Raw genomic sequence first — 12252 nt, 5'->3', positions numbered from 1 at the left:
ATTTTACATTTTCATTCCAATTTATGGTACATTGTTGGGATCATCTAGTCACAGAAAAAAAAAAAAAAAAAAATTTGTGGTGATATGAAAATAGTATATTGAAATTTAAATGACTAGTATTAATGAAGTATAACTTACCATGCTCTTAATGCTTTCTCTTCTTTTTTTTTTTTTTTTTTTTTTTTTTTTTTTTTTTTTTTTTGGGAAAGAAAAAATGGGTAGAAGGGGGCGTCCAATGTGGCTTTCCTACTTGGGCGTAACCATAATAGTACTCTACCCACTTCCGGGCGAAACCCCATACTCCCGATCTTTAAGAAACTGACTTAATGAAAGTTTTGTACCAAGATGTTTCCACTTAATCAATTGTTCCCTCCATTACTCAAGAGTAAATGTGCACACAGTGCTTCTAGGGTTGCACCAAAACCTAGGAGAATTTGATCATGTTTATGAATTCAAATCGGTTCATCATTGGCTACTATAATATTAATATTGCATTGGCCGGTGATTGTAGGAAAATGTTGTCTTTTCTTTTTCTAAGTTTAATTCAAAACAATGTTTCCTAGTGTGTTGTTTTTAGAATTGTCTTTTCATTCTTGATAATAAAATTCTAGTTCGCATTCCAATAGTTGCACGCCTTTCTTGCAATGAAGTTTAGGCTGCAGATACTTAATTGGTTTAATTTAATATGTTATGCAAAAAGGCATTTGTGGATTAAAAGATCATGCTTTCTTGTTATGTTGTGTTTTTGCATGTTTGCAATTTGCTTCATGTTAAGTTTACACAGAAAGGAATTTGGATGAGAAAATGAGAAATGACTCTTAATTCCTGATGGCATGAGATTGATTCACTAGGAGTCTGGGATAGTGGTCGTTGAATAGTTGTATACAGAATTTTGCCCAAAAAACAAACCAAGAGAGAAAAGAAAAGTATGTGCAGTGGTCAAAAAAAAAAAAAAAAAAGGAATGGACCTACTAAGGCATATTAATTGGATTTTCACAATTAGGTGGGTTGAAGAATTGGTTGCTAGTGAAAAGATATTCTACAAGATGTTTTCTTTGGCTGAAATCAAGAGGATTTTATACTCTGGGTCTTTAGTTATGATCAAGGCCAGGGTAGGGCCTAGTGTCCGACCCTAAGCCTAAGATTTGTGAGACGTGTACGCTCCCCCCCCCCCCAAGAACGCCTCCAAACTTTGGATTAATATAAATCTAATACAATTGAAACATTATTTTTTTTTTTCAGAGATTTTTATCAACTTGACCAAATTTTACCTAAGGTTGACCTCTATTGGCAATCGAAAATCAAATTTTGATTTGACCATCCAAATGGTAAAAAAACCAATGCCATTGTGAAGAATATCGAATTTTATTTCAAACGACTGCTCATGGGTCGAAATTAGAGTTAAAATGGTTGAGATATCTTGAAAACTGTGCTAGGCGCATCAGCTCTTTTCTTGAGGCCATAACTTTTAATCCAACGATCCAATTTTCAAAAACTAAAATGATCTGGAAACTAGACATCCATATCTTTCTAGTGCCACTAGAATCAGGTCAATCGGAGTCCAAGAAGGCCCTCAAATGAGTCTTCAAAATTAGAACCGAAAATGCTGGTGTAAAAAACAAAATTACTAATGTTAGCAAAAGGACCTAGCGTGCATTGTACACTTAGTGCACGCTGGAAGCCAAAAGGTCTCAAAAATAATTATAAATAGTCCTCGTGGATGCAGCGTGAGGTCGTGGGCCGCTAAATGTGAGGAGTACGCCTCAGCTGAGTGGACCGGGAAAGAGAAAACATAAGGAGTTGTCACCTATTTTTATGGTCTAGGAACCATAAATATAGCGCCTTTACATGAAAGGACTAGTCTTACTACCAGAGTATAGGTTTGGAGTTTAGGTACGATATTGGGAAGGTGTTAGGCATAAAAATAGCCCGACCCATGGGTTGGCTTCCACTCATTGTGTCCTACATCTTAATCCTATTAAAGGCACATTCAACATTGCATTCTAACTCACACACACACTAGCATACATCTAAACATACAACATTGCATTTTCATCCAAAAACCTTAACCATTCATCTATCATTCTTATCAACCAAACCTAGTATACATTATCATACATATCATATCATCTCATCCAAGGCAACAAATAACAAAACTATCACAAGGGCAGAAACATAGGCACAACAGCAAAGCATCAATCATCAAATGTGACCCAATCATATAAGCATAGTATCCAAACAACAAACAACATGTTCATCACCAAAATGCATGTTCATATGAATGCATGACTTACCTCACTTACCTTATTGCATCACAGCACCTATGGCATCAATGCATGTTCATGGCATTAAAGCAAGAAGAGAAAAAAAAAAACCCTAATCTAGCATGTTAAAGGTAAACAAACAATCAAACGGAGAAACAGAGAATTAGAAAACATAAAAAGAAATCAAACAGAGGCATATCATGTGAAAGAAACAAAGAAATAGAAGTAGAAAACTTAAATTAAGGTTCCTGGGCACGAGTATGCGTGCGCATACATTGGCCTGCATACGCAAGCCAGTTGTATGCATATACATACTTCAAGCTTGTGTATGCATGCAGAAGCGTGCACGCGTATACACACCCTAAACCCTAACCGAGCAACGCAGAAATGCAAAAAACAGAGCAGAACTTAAAACCAACAATTCTAACAACCTAACATGCTTTATAACATAAAAACAACTAAAACCTAAACTAAGCAAACATGTTAACATATAAACAAAGCAATAAAACAGATCAAAATACTATCAAAATGAAGAAATGGAAAGAAAAAAAAGTTTTAGAACTTAATACCTCAAACAAGATGCTTTGAGTTTGATTTTGACCATTCTTCTCAGTCAAATTTATTCACAATCAAACAAGAATGATTAGTAAACTTCAAAACTCGAAGATCAAGACCAGAAAAGGTCCCAATCAAGATAAAATTGATTTAAGGATGTTTTGTGAAAACTCCCTTTTTGATTCACTATTTCTAGTGAATCTTAGGTTTGCCTTTAGGATTTTCTGTGTGTTTTGAAAAGGTGCCATGTATGCTTTATATAGTAAGAAAATAGGGGTTTGGAACGGCTCCCAGATGATGTGGGATTCGTTCCAAACCTCAACATTAATGCAAAAAATTGCCTTTCATAGGTTTCTGAAACCCTAATTACGTACGTAGGTCCGTGCCTGCGTATGCATGCAGCAGACCTGTGTACGTAGGCTGAGGATTTCCTTGGCCTTTTATTTTCCAAAAATAGATTTATTTGCTCAAAAAAGTTATATTTTCCATTTGAATACCTCTTAAGTCAATTTGTAATCTAATTAGGCCCTAAACCAACCTTCAGCCTTAGAATTTCAGCATCATTGGGAAATAGAGACCCGAGTCGTAAGGGGTACAAAATGCAGTGTCTACAGTCCCCCAACTCTCAAATTGCAAAAAACCGTTTTTGGGGTCCTGAAGCAATTTTCTGGAGCAGTTCTCTCCCTCTTTTCACCTAAATTCTCTCCCAAAAACATACAGACAAATCCTTGATTCTCTCATCCTTCATACATCAAGAGGTAGTGTTCTTGATTCCATTTTTCCTCCTCCTTGGTGTTGGATTACACATGTGAGTGAAGTCCCACATTGAATAATGATGAGAAGAATGAGTAATTAATATAACATAATTGAGCACATACCCATAGGGCTAAGGCCTTTTGGGTTAAAATGTGTCTCTGTATGTTATATTAATTATTCAAAAAAGCTCTCCAAGGTATTTATCTCCCTAACACTTGGTCTCTCTTCCTTGTTTTTGAGGTTTGGAGGGTGTAGATGTAGCTCTTTAGTTACAATCTACACCCATTTAATTCCTAGCACTTTTATTGCTTTATTTCACTTTCCTAGCATGTCTATTGCTCTATTTACTTCTCTAGCATGTTTTTATTGCTTTTATGATGTTGGCCTAGCCTTCTTGGAGTAGGCAATGCCTAAATTTCTTGATTGTGCTCCTTATGGCATATCTACATGTTTGGATGATTTTTTGAGTGCCTTTAGCTTTAATTAATTTGCCTATGCCTTGTTTTTATATCTTGTATCATGGGTAGGGTGTAGATTTTAATCCATTGGTCAAGGTTCCCATCCAAAAACCCAAGTTAACTAAAGGGTTTGGATTATAGTCTTAATTGCTTGTTTGGCTTTTCACATGCCTTTACTTGCTTTTATTCCTAGATCCATCTTTTTGTGAAGTCATGTTTGGATGCTTCATGCTTATATCCACATTCATCTTTAGATCCATGCTTGCATGTCTAGATCTAGCTTCTTGCATCTTTACCATGCTTCACATATTTTATTCTCCCTTTAGTATGTGTTTGTTTACACCTTTTGTGCTTTTCTTGTCTTGTTTGGTTGCATCTTTTACCCTTGTTTCTTGTTTGGATGCAATCGATAAAGGTGGAAATTTGGTAGTAATTCCAATGTGCTAGCAAAGTATCGATAAAGGCCACACACCTTTCCCAAATCAAACCTCAAAACCCAATTTCTTTAAAGCCCTGAAAGCTAATGCCAATAGCTTGTTTTTATCTACCAATGACCAAAAATTAAGATTTTACCAAAACAAAGTACTATCTCACAACAAACGTTGTAGGGTGCCTAACACCTTCCCCACACATAACTAAACTTCCGAATCCAAAAATCAAGATTTATTTATCATTCATTTAGATTAGGAAAAAACTGAATTTTTCTTAACCTAGGATTGGTAATAAAATCAACATAGAATCAGGTGACCAATCACACTTTAGAAAAAACCTAATAATTGGTGGCGACTTTTGAACCTTAATTTGAAAATGACTCATTAGTCATAGTTCACACGTGAGCCGTGCACACCCTCCGGGAAGGGCATGCGCGCATCACCATTTTAGGGTGGTCGTAATCGTGAGGTATTGACAAGCATTAAAAATAAAACTTTCTTAATAGTTTCCAGTGTTTAATTTTTGTAAATCAATCTCTCACACGGTAGATTTCACTATTGAGTAAATTGGCAATAAAGTTTTAATAAATTAGATATTATTTTTTTTTTACACTTTAAAATTTATTTTATTCTCTTTATATGATAGTTTTGTATTGTAAATACTATTTAGGAAATGTTTTGTTGCATATAGGGGTATGTGGAATGTGGAAAGGGACATGTGTTCAAGGGTCATGTGCAATGCACATGACTTGGTGGACCTTAGAACTTGTCCTTTTCTCTTTTTGTTGCCACATACTCCTGTATGCAGCAAAACCTTTCCCATAATATTTCTTTTATTTTTATTTATAAACTAGTAGTACGTTCATGCAATGCACTAGCTAATTAAAATTTGGACAAAGTTTGGCTATAAACTTGGTTATATTCTAAGGCTAAAATTTCCTTTCAAAAAATTAACATTGCCACATATTTTGAAAATCTAACCGTTAGATTGTATATTCTTCATACTCTTAACACACATGTCAAATTTTGTGTCAATAAGATGTATCTACTATATGATTCATAAACTTAATTGTTAATTTTTATGCATAATTTTTTCCTATAAAAACTTGCAATTTAAACAATTGATTGATGACATAACAATTAGTCTTTGATCTTCTAGAAAATTTTCAAGTATGGACGATATAAGAAGAAAATATAATACAATGGTGGATTTGTCAAAATTCACATCTAGTAAATATATATTGAGTGAAGTTGTAACCAAACCTTATCCTTAAATTTTTTTATGTAAAAAAAGAAAAGAAAAGAAATATTTCAGAAATATTATCATAATAATTAGTAAAGATTGCATACTATTGCATATTAAACACGCGTACTTTAAAAAAAAAAAAAAAAAAAAACACACACACACACCGTACAAAACAAAAATACTTTGAAAAACAAATGTTTTCTATAATGAAACTTTTCAAATGTTTCCCGTATTATACTTGTACAAACAAGGAGAGAGAGATAAATTGTTTGGTGTGTGGTCGTGTAGGAGGTTAATGCTAAGAATCTATAGTATGGGAGATTGACTTGCAAAAATTAAAACCTCAAGCCACTGGGGAAAATTGATTGTTAATGATGAATTAGTATACTCATAGGACCTTATATGTTGGGGTTGTACTTCTGTGCCCTTTTTCATATGATTTCTCACTTTGAGTTCCACTTTCCAGTTTGCGCTTCCCATATATGACACCATTTGTAAGTGGGATGTTTGAAAAGAGATAGGGGCAAAAATGGGCCCATTACCATCATTAATTTGCTCAGAAACACTGTTTCCGAACTATATAGCAATCTACCACTTTTTCGGGCCTATAGCGGCGTTTTCCTGAAAAAATTTTTTATAAGTCCCATAACAGGTTCAAGGGGCCCTATAGTGGCGTTTTTAAACCCTATAGTGACGTTTTTGGGCCCTATAGCGGCGTTTTCCTGCAAATTTTTTTTGTAAGTCCCATAACAGTTTCAAGGGGCCCTATAGTGGCGTTTTTAAGCCCTATAGTGACGTTTTTGGGCCCTATAGCGGCGTTTTCCTGCAAAATTTTTTTATAAGTCCCCATAACAAGTTCAAGGGGCCCTATAGTGGCGTTTTTTAAGCCCTATAGTGACGTTTTCGGGCCCTATAGCGGCGTTTTCGGAAAAAGCGGTATTTCCCTAATTATTTCCGAAACAGTGCTCTGTTGCTAAATATTTCAAAAATTAATGCTAATGGGCCATTTTTCCCAAGAGATAGGACCATAGGAAAATTGTCTGACTTGACCAAACAAGATGTTTTGCTGAGAACTACCCCCTTGTTAGAGAAAGGACCTTTAGTTCAACCAAGGCCAACACAAGGGGCCGAACAAATGTGCTAAGATGGTTAAGTCTAGTCTTAGGCCTGCTAGGCCCAATCCGAGTTCCAGGCCTATTAAGTACGATCCCCTCCAATTTTCAATTAATTTATGTAGTTCTTTTGTGAACTACATAAGAAACTTGTTAGCCAAAAAAGAAAAGAAAAAAAGCATAGAAAACTTTTTACATAAAAAATTTTTCATGCAAAAAAATTAGACACTCTTTTCCTTTTCCTTGTTTCTTCTTAAGTTCATGATGCATAAACTTGATGTGTGTTTTACGATGAATTTATTTTCATTGATTTATTTTGCTTACAAAATAAAATTTCCTTAAAAAAATTTCCCCTAAAAAAATTAAAACGTAGGAGGACTACAAGCAAAAAAATAAACTAAAAGAATACATTTTTTTTAGAAGGGAAAAAAAGTTTGCTTGATGTATATATATTTTGTGATTTTATATAAAGTAATGCAAACAGATGGCATATTAAATTTGGGCGAAGCAAGACTGGGTTGATATGTGATATCTTCATGGGACTGGACCAGGTTGAAGATCATTCACATCAAGGTTGTTAAAAAATTTAACTTTTAGCAACTTAAAATACTACTTTATCTATTTTAACACCTCACTTTACAAAGCATCTAATATCAATAGTTTTATTTTAGCATTCAATACAATAAAATAATATATCTAACAAATTATACAACAACCACAGCCACAACCATAACTACGGCTGAAACCCAGCCAAATCAAATTACAACAAAGATCCATGCTGAACAAACCAAAATCACAAAATCAAAACAACCCAAAATCACAAAATCAACACTTGCCAAACCATTGAAATCAAATAAAAAACCCACGCTGAAACATGAACTCGACCCATAACAGAGACCCACCAAACCCACGAACCATTGACTCGCTAGCCATAACTCGCACCCATAGACCCACGAACCACCATGACCCACCGAAACACCATGACATCAAGGTTTTCAGACTCGGACCGTTCATTGAACCGTAAAAGGGAGAGGTTCAAGGTTTTTGAGGTCGAACCGAGATCGAACCAGGGTCGAACCGAGATTGAACCAGGGTCGAACCGTGATGACGTCATAATTAATTTAATAATTAATTAAAGCCTAAATATAGATATTAAATCTATAAAACTAGCAAAATTGACAATATATCTATATATATATATATATATATGAGGGAAATTTAATGATTTTCAAGCATATATTTAATAATTAAATAAGAAAGTTAATAAAATTAAATAATAACCATGAAAATATTAAAATTTATGATTAATTTTGAAGTAAAGTTGAATATCTTTAAAGGATTTTAATTATAATTTTTTTTATTCCTTGTAAGAGATTGATAATTTAATTAAGTAGAATAAAATTGTATTAAGTTGTTTTTATTAAAAAAAAAATGCTAAGGGGTTCACGGTTCTTGCCACCGGTTCGTGCGGTCCAACCCCGGTTTTAGGAGTTCACAGAATTAACAAAAAATCCGGTTCTTTATTCTTAAAAAGTTCCCAGTTTTCACGGTCCGACCTTCTGGTCCGGTCCGGGTCTGAAAACCTTGCATGACACACAAACCACCATGACCCACGGATTTCAATCTTTCTTCACGAACCATTGTGACCCACAAACCAAAATAAGAAGGACGAGAGAGAGAGAGAGAGAGAGAGAGAGAGAGAGAGAGAGAGAGAGGCTGGTGAAAGACTAAAGAAAAGAGAGAAGAAAAATAGATCAGTGAAAGAAAAAAAAAAGAAGAAAAAAGAAGAAGAGAGAAGAAAAGTGAGAGAGAAAAATATTATTTTAATTGAAGGTAGTAATAATTATTTTTATTTATTTTTAAGTGTTGAGCTACAGTATACTGTCATTTATGGTAATCTACTGTAGCACGGTTGCCAAAAAATTTTGAGTACAGTAACCTTGTTGTAGTGTGTTTTTTGTAGAATGAGTTACTAAAATGAGTTTTTAGCATTTTTCACATCATTAATGTGAATGCTTTGTAGCTTGGGCGCTAAAGCCTTGTACACTATCTAGTCTATCTACTCGTATCAACCCAATTTCCTAAAAATTTAATAGCAAGAGTTTCTTCCTTTTTTTCGTAGTTCATACACAACTTTTGTTGGTTCTTTCATTAGGAGGGAAAACAAGGGACCAATACTTCTAGGGTTGCCTCACTTGATGCCTTTTTGTATTAATAAGTTCAATAATAAAACAATTGGGGTTTAAAGGGCATATATTCCTTTCTTAGGTTGATTAAAATGTAGGACAAACATTAGGTACCAATTATTAGGACAAACATGTGATTAGGACAAACATTGGTTATGGATTTTTGTCATTCATTTAGTTCTTGATAATGCAGTTTAGCTTTCTTACTGGACCAAAAAATTTACTAGATGACGTGGTGTTCATTATCAACCTAATCTCATGCCCAAGAAACCCTAATAATGATCATTAGAAGACCTACTTTGTCTGTCTTAATGGTTCCAGTTGGTGGGCTTTTGAAGGAGACTGCCTATAAATGATGGGGACCTTTCGGTTTCATGAATCTCATTCCAGAATAAAGGAACAAAAGGATGAGTACTTATCGAGTTCACGCAAAGGCTCCATCAAAGCTGTTGCAGTCTCAATTTTAAGACATCGAAGATAAAGTCTAATAAATGGTGGGCCACGACCACGACCATATATAATTAAGTACTATGACATGAAGTTTCCTATTTTTTAAAGACAATAAAAATGACAAACTTTGCTATAATCTTTCCCCTTCTTACTTCTTAGTTTGGAAAAGGATTATTCCCCCTCCTCCTCGCCAAAGTTGTCTTCTTTTTAAAAAGGTTTTAAATTTATTTATTTGGTAATTAATTCGTTAAAATTTGCTGCAGAAACATAGATTAAAATAACAAAAATATGCACAAGAAGTTGTGTATATATGAGTAGGCTTTTTAAAAATTTCCTCAAATTTTAATAACAAAAGGATATGTTTAACCAAGTTTATCACTTATGGGCATGACCTTGCACATGTTTAGGCATGCATAAAATTTCCACTTATATAGATACTATATTATCACCAACTCTTAGGTTAATTTTATTTTTTAGGGTCTGGTTAACAATGGCGGATTTAAGAATATTTTTTAGAGTGGTCACTAAGAAATTTAAATTACCACAATATTTTTCTTGGTACCATTTTTTAAAGAAAAATAAAATTAGAAATTACTTTTATTGAATAGGTTGAATGAGTTACAAATTTTATCTTTTTGTTTTATAATAGGCTTTTTGTTGAATAATTTTTTCACTTGTTGTTGTTTGGTCTTGTCTTGTTTTTGTTTGGTTCATGTTTGTTGTTATTTGAGCTAATATTTATTCTTGTTATTTAAGCTTAAAAAAAAAAAAAACAGTGATTAAGAACTATGTTTAGAGGCAAAATTAATTTTGGAGTAATACTACGTCCACAACATTTTTACAATAAATCTTAAGCAAAAAGGTGTTATTGGTGGGTAAAAAAATAATATTAATATTTGACCCAAATTAGAATAAGTAACAGTTTACTACATTAGATTTGTTGTAAAATTATTGTGAAAATATTGTGAATGTAGTAGTATTATTCTTATTTTTGTTGAACCCAAATTTTTGTAATTCTCAAGTCAATCTGTTCAAAAATTTTATTATGGTAGTCATAATAGGTTAGTTTAACATATAATATTTTTTTGGTAAGTGTATATATACATTTTTTTTGCAAGTCAGGTTGGTCTTGTGACCACCTTGGCTTGCATGTAGAGCCGTCATTGCCGGTTAATATATGTTCTTTGGACACATATTAATCATTCATTTTATAAAAAAATTTATAAAAACTTGAAAAAACTGTCAAAAAAGTAAATCATTTTTTCACTTTCCCATAAAAAAAAATTCATACTAATATGCCTTAAAGGCATACGATAGCAAAACCCTATTTTTTTTTATAGGGTGAACTTGATTGCGTTGGCTTTCCTTTTTGGTCAAAGGGCAAAAAGAAAAAAAGAAAAAATCTGTCTTCCACACAGCGGGAGATCTTAGGTTAATGGTCTGCTGGCATTTTTGTTTTACCTAGGGCTTACATATGTCAATGTAGTGGTGCAGTGGGTTAGAGCTAAAGGGACCATTTTCTTGAACGAGAAAGTGTTAGGTTGAGGCAGCTACATTTTACCAACTAAAGGACCTTCATAACAAGCATTGAATGGATTAGGTTTGGTGGTTGTTCTTGAGTAGATAGTCACCCTACCCCCTTGAAAATCAACAAGATAAGTATCTTGGTGCTTAATATCTAAAAGCCAACATATTGAATGGTAGCATTTGGAACCCAAAAATACGAAAATGCAGAGATGGAGAGATTGTTTTATGAGTGATGTTACGAACGCTACAAATTTTATTACATAAATTTTACAAATTGACATATTATTAATCATGGAAAAAGTAACTCAAAAATTTATTTATTATTCTATTGTTTAAATGGAACCAAGCATAATTCTTAATAGTTGACAAATCGATTTATAAGTATTTTGTATAAAAAAAATCTATAATATTTATAGCATTTTTCTTATTTTGTACTCTGTTTTTCAACACATTCTAACTGGACTGTGACGCAAGGATTTTGACGGCGTAGTAAGTACTACAAAATTCTGGTAGGCCAATGGCTAGGCACCCTGGATTCCAATGGTGTGCTTACCAAAAATACTTCTATCATTCTAATATTTTGTTAATGTTAAATAATCGAATGTCATGATATCCTATCCTAAAATAAAATATATACTAGTTGATATACATGCATTATATTCTTTTTTTTTTTTTTTTTTGAGAAACACATGCATTATATTCTAATCTATATATTATAATGCATATCTTTGACTGGTCTTCTCCAAAAAAAAGAAAAGTAAAATAAAGTGATCGGTCCTTTTAGCTATGTACAAGAAGAAGTTTAACATAAAGTTTAACATTGAAGTTAGATTTTTGTCCCCCTCTGAATAATACTTTCCATTAAAAGAGAGCATAGAAATTATACAAGAAGGTAAAGAATCCATGCATCCAATTAACTATGGAGTCTCTAGACAAAAATCATGTATACAGAATATGGAGATATTTATCTAAAGATCAAACAAAAGGGTCCATATTATTGGCTATAAAATTAGTCTCTAAATTTATGAGTTACAAATCTTTATGTGAAAGGAATTTAGAGTCTATTTAGTTTTTGGATTTTAGCATATCTTCAATAGCTGAGATAGTGGGGTACTTTGAAGTGGTGATTGGTGAGATCACAATCATGAATCGCTCATATTAATTAATTAATTAATTAAGTTGAATATTTTCGGATACTTAAGAGTCATAATTGCATCTAGACACGGTTATATATCCTTTTACTACTATTCATATGTGTGTGTGTTTT

The sequence above is a fragment of the Quercus lobata genome, chromosome 2 (assembly GCF_001633185.2).
Source record: "Quercus lobata isolate SW786 chromosome 2, ValleyOak3.0 Primary Assembly, whole genome shotgun sequence".
NCBI classification, from domain to species: domain Eukaryota; kingdom Viridiplantae; phylum Streptophyta; class Magnoliopsida; order Fagales; family Fagaceae; genus Quercus; species Quercus lobata.
Note: the sequence above shows the minus strand (reverse complement) of the source record.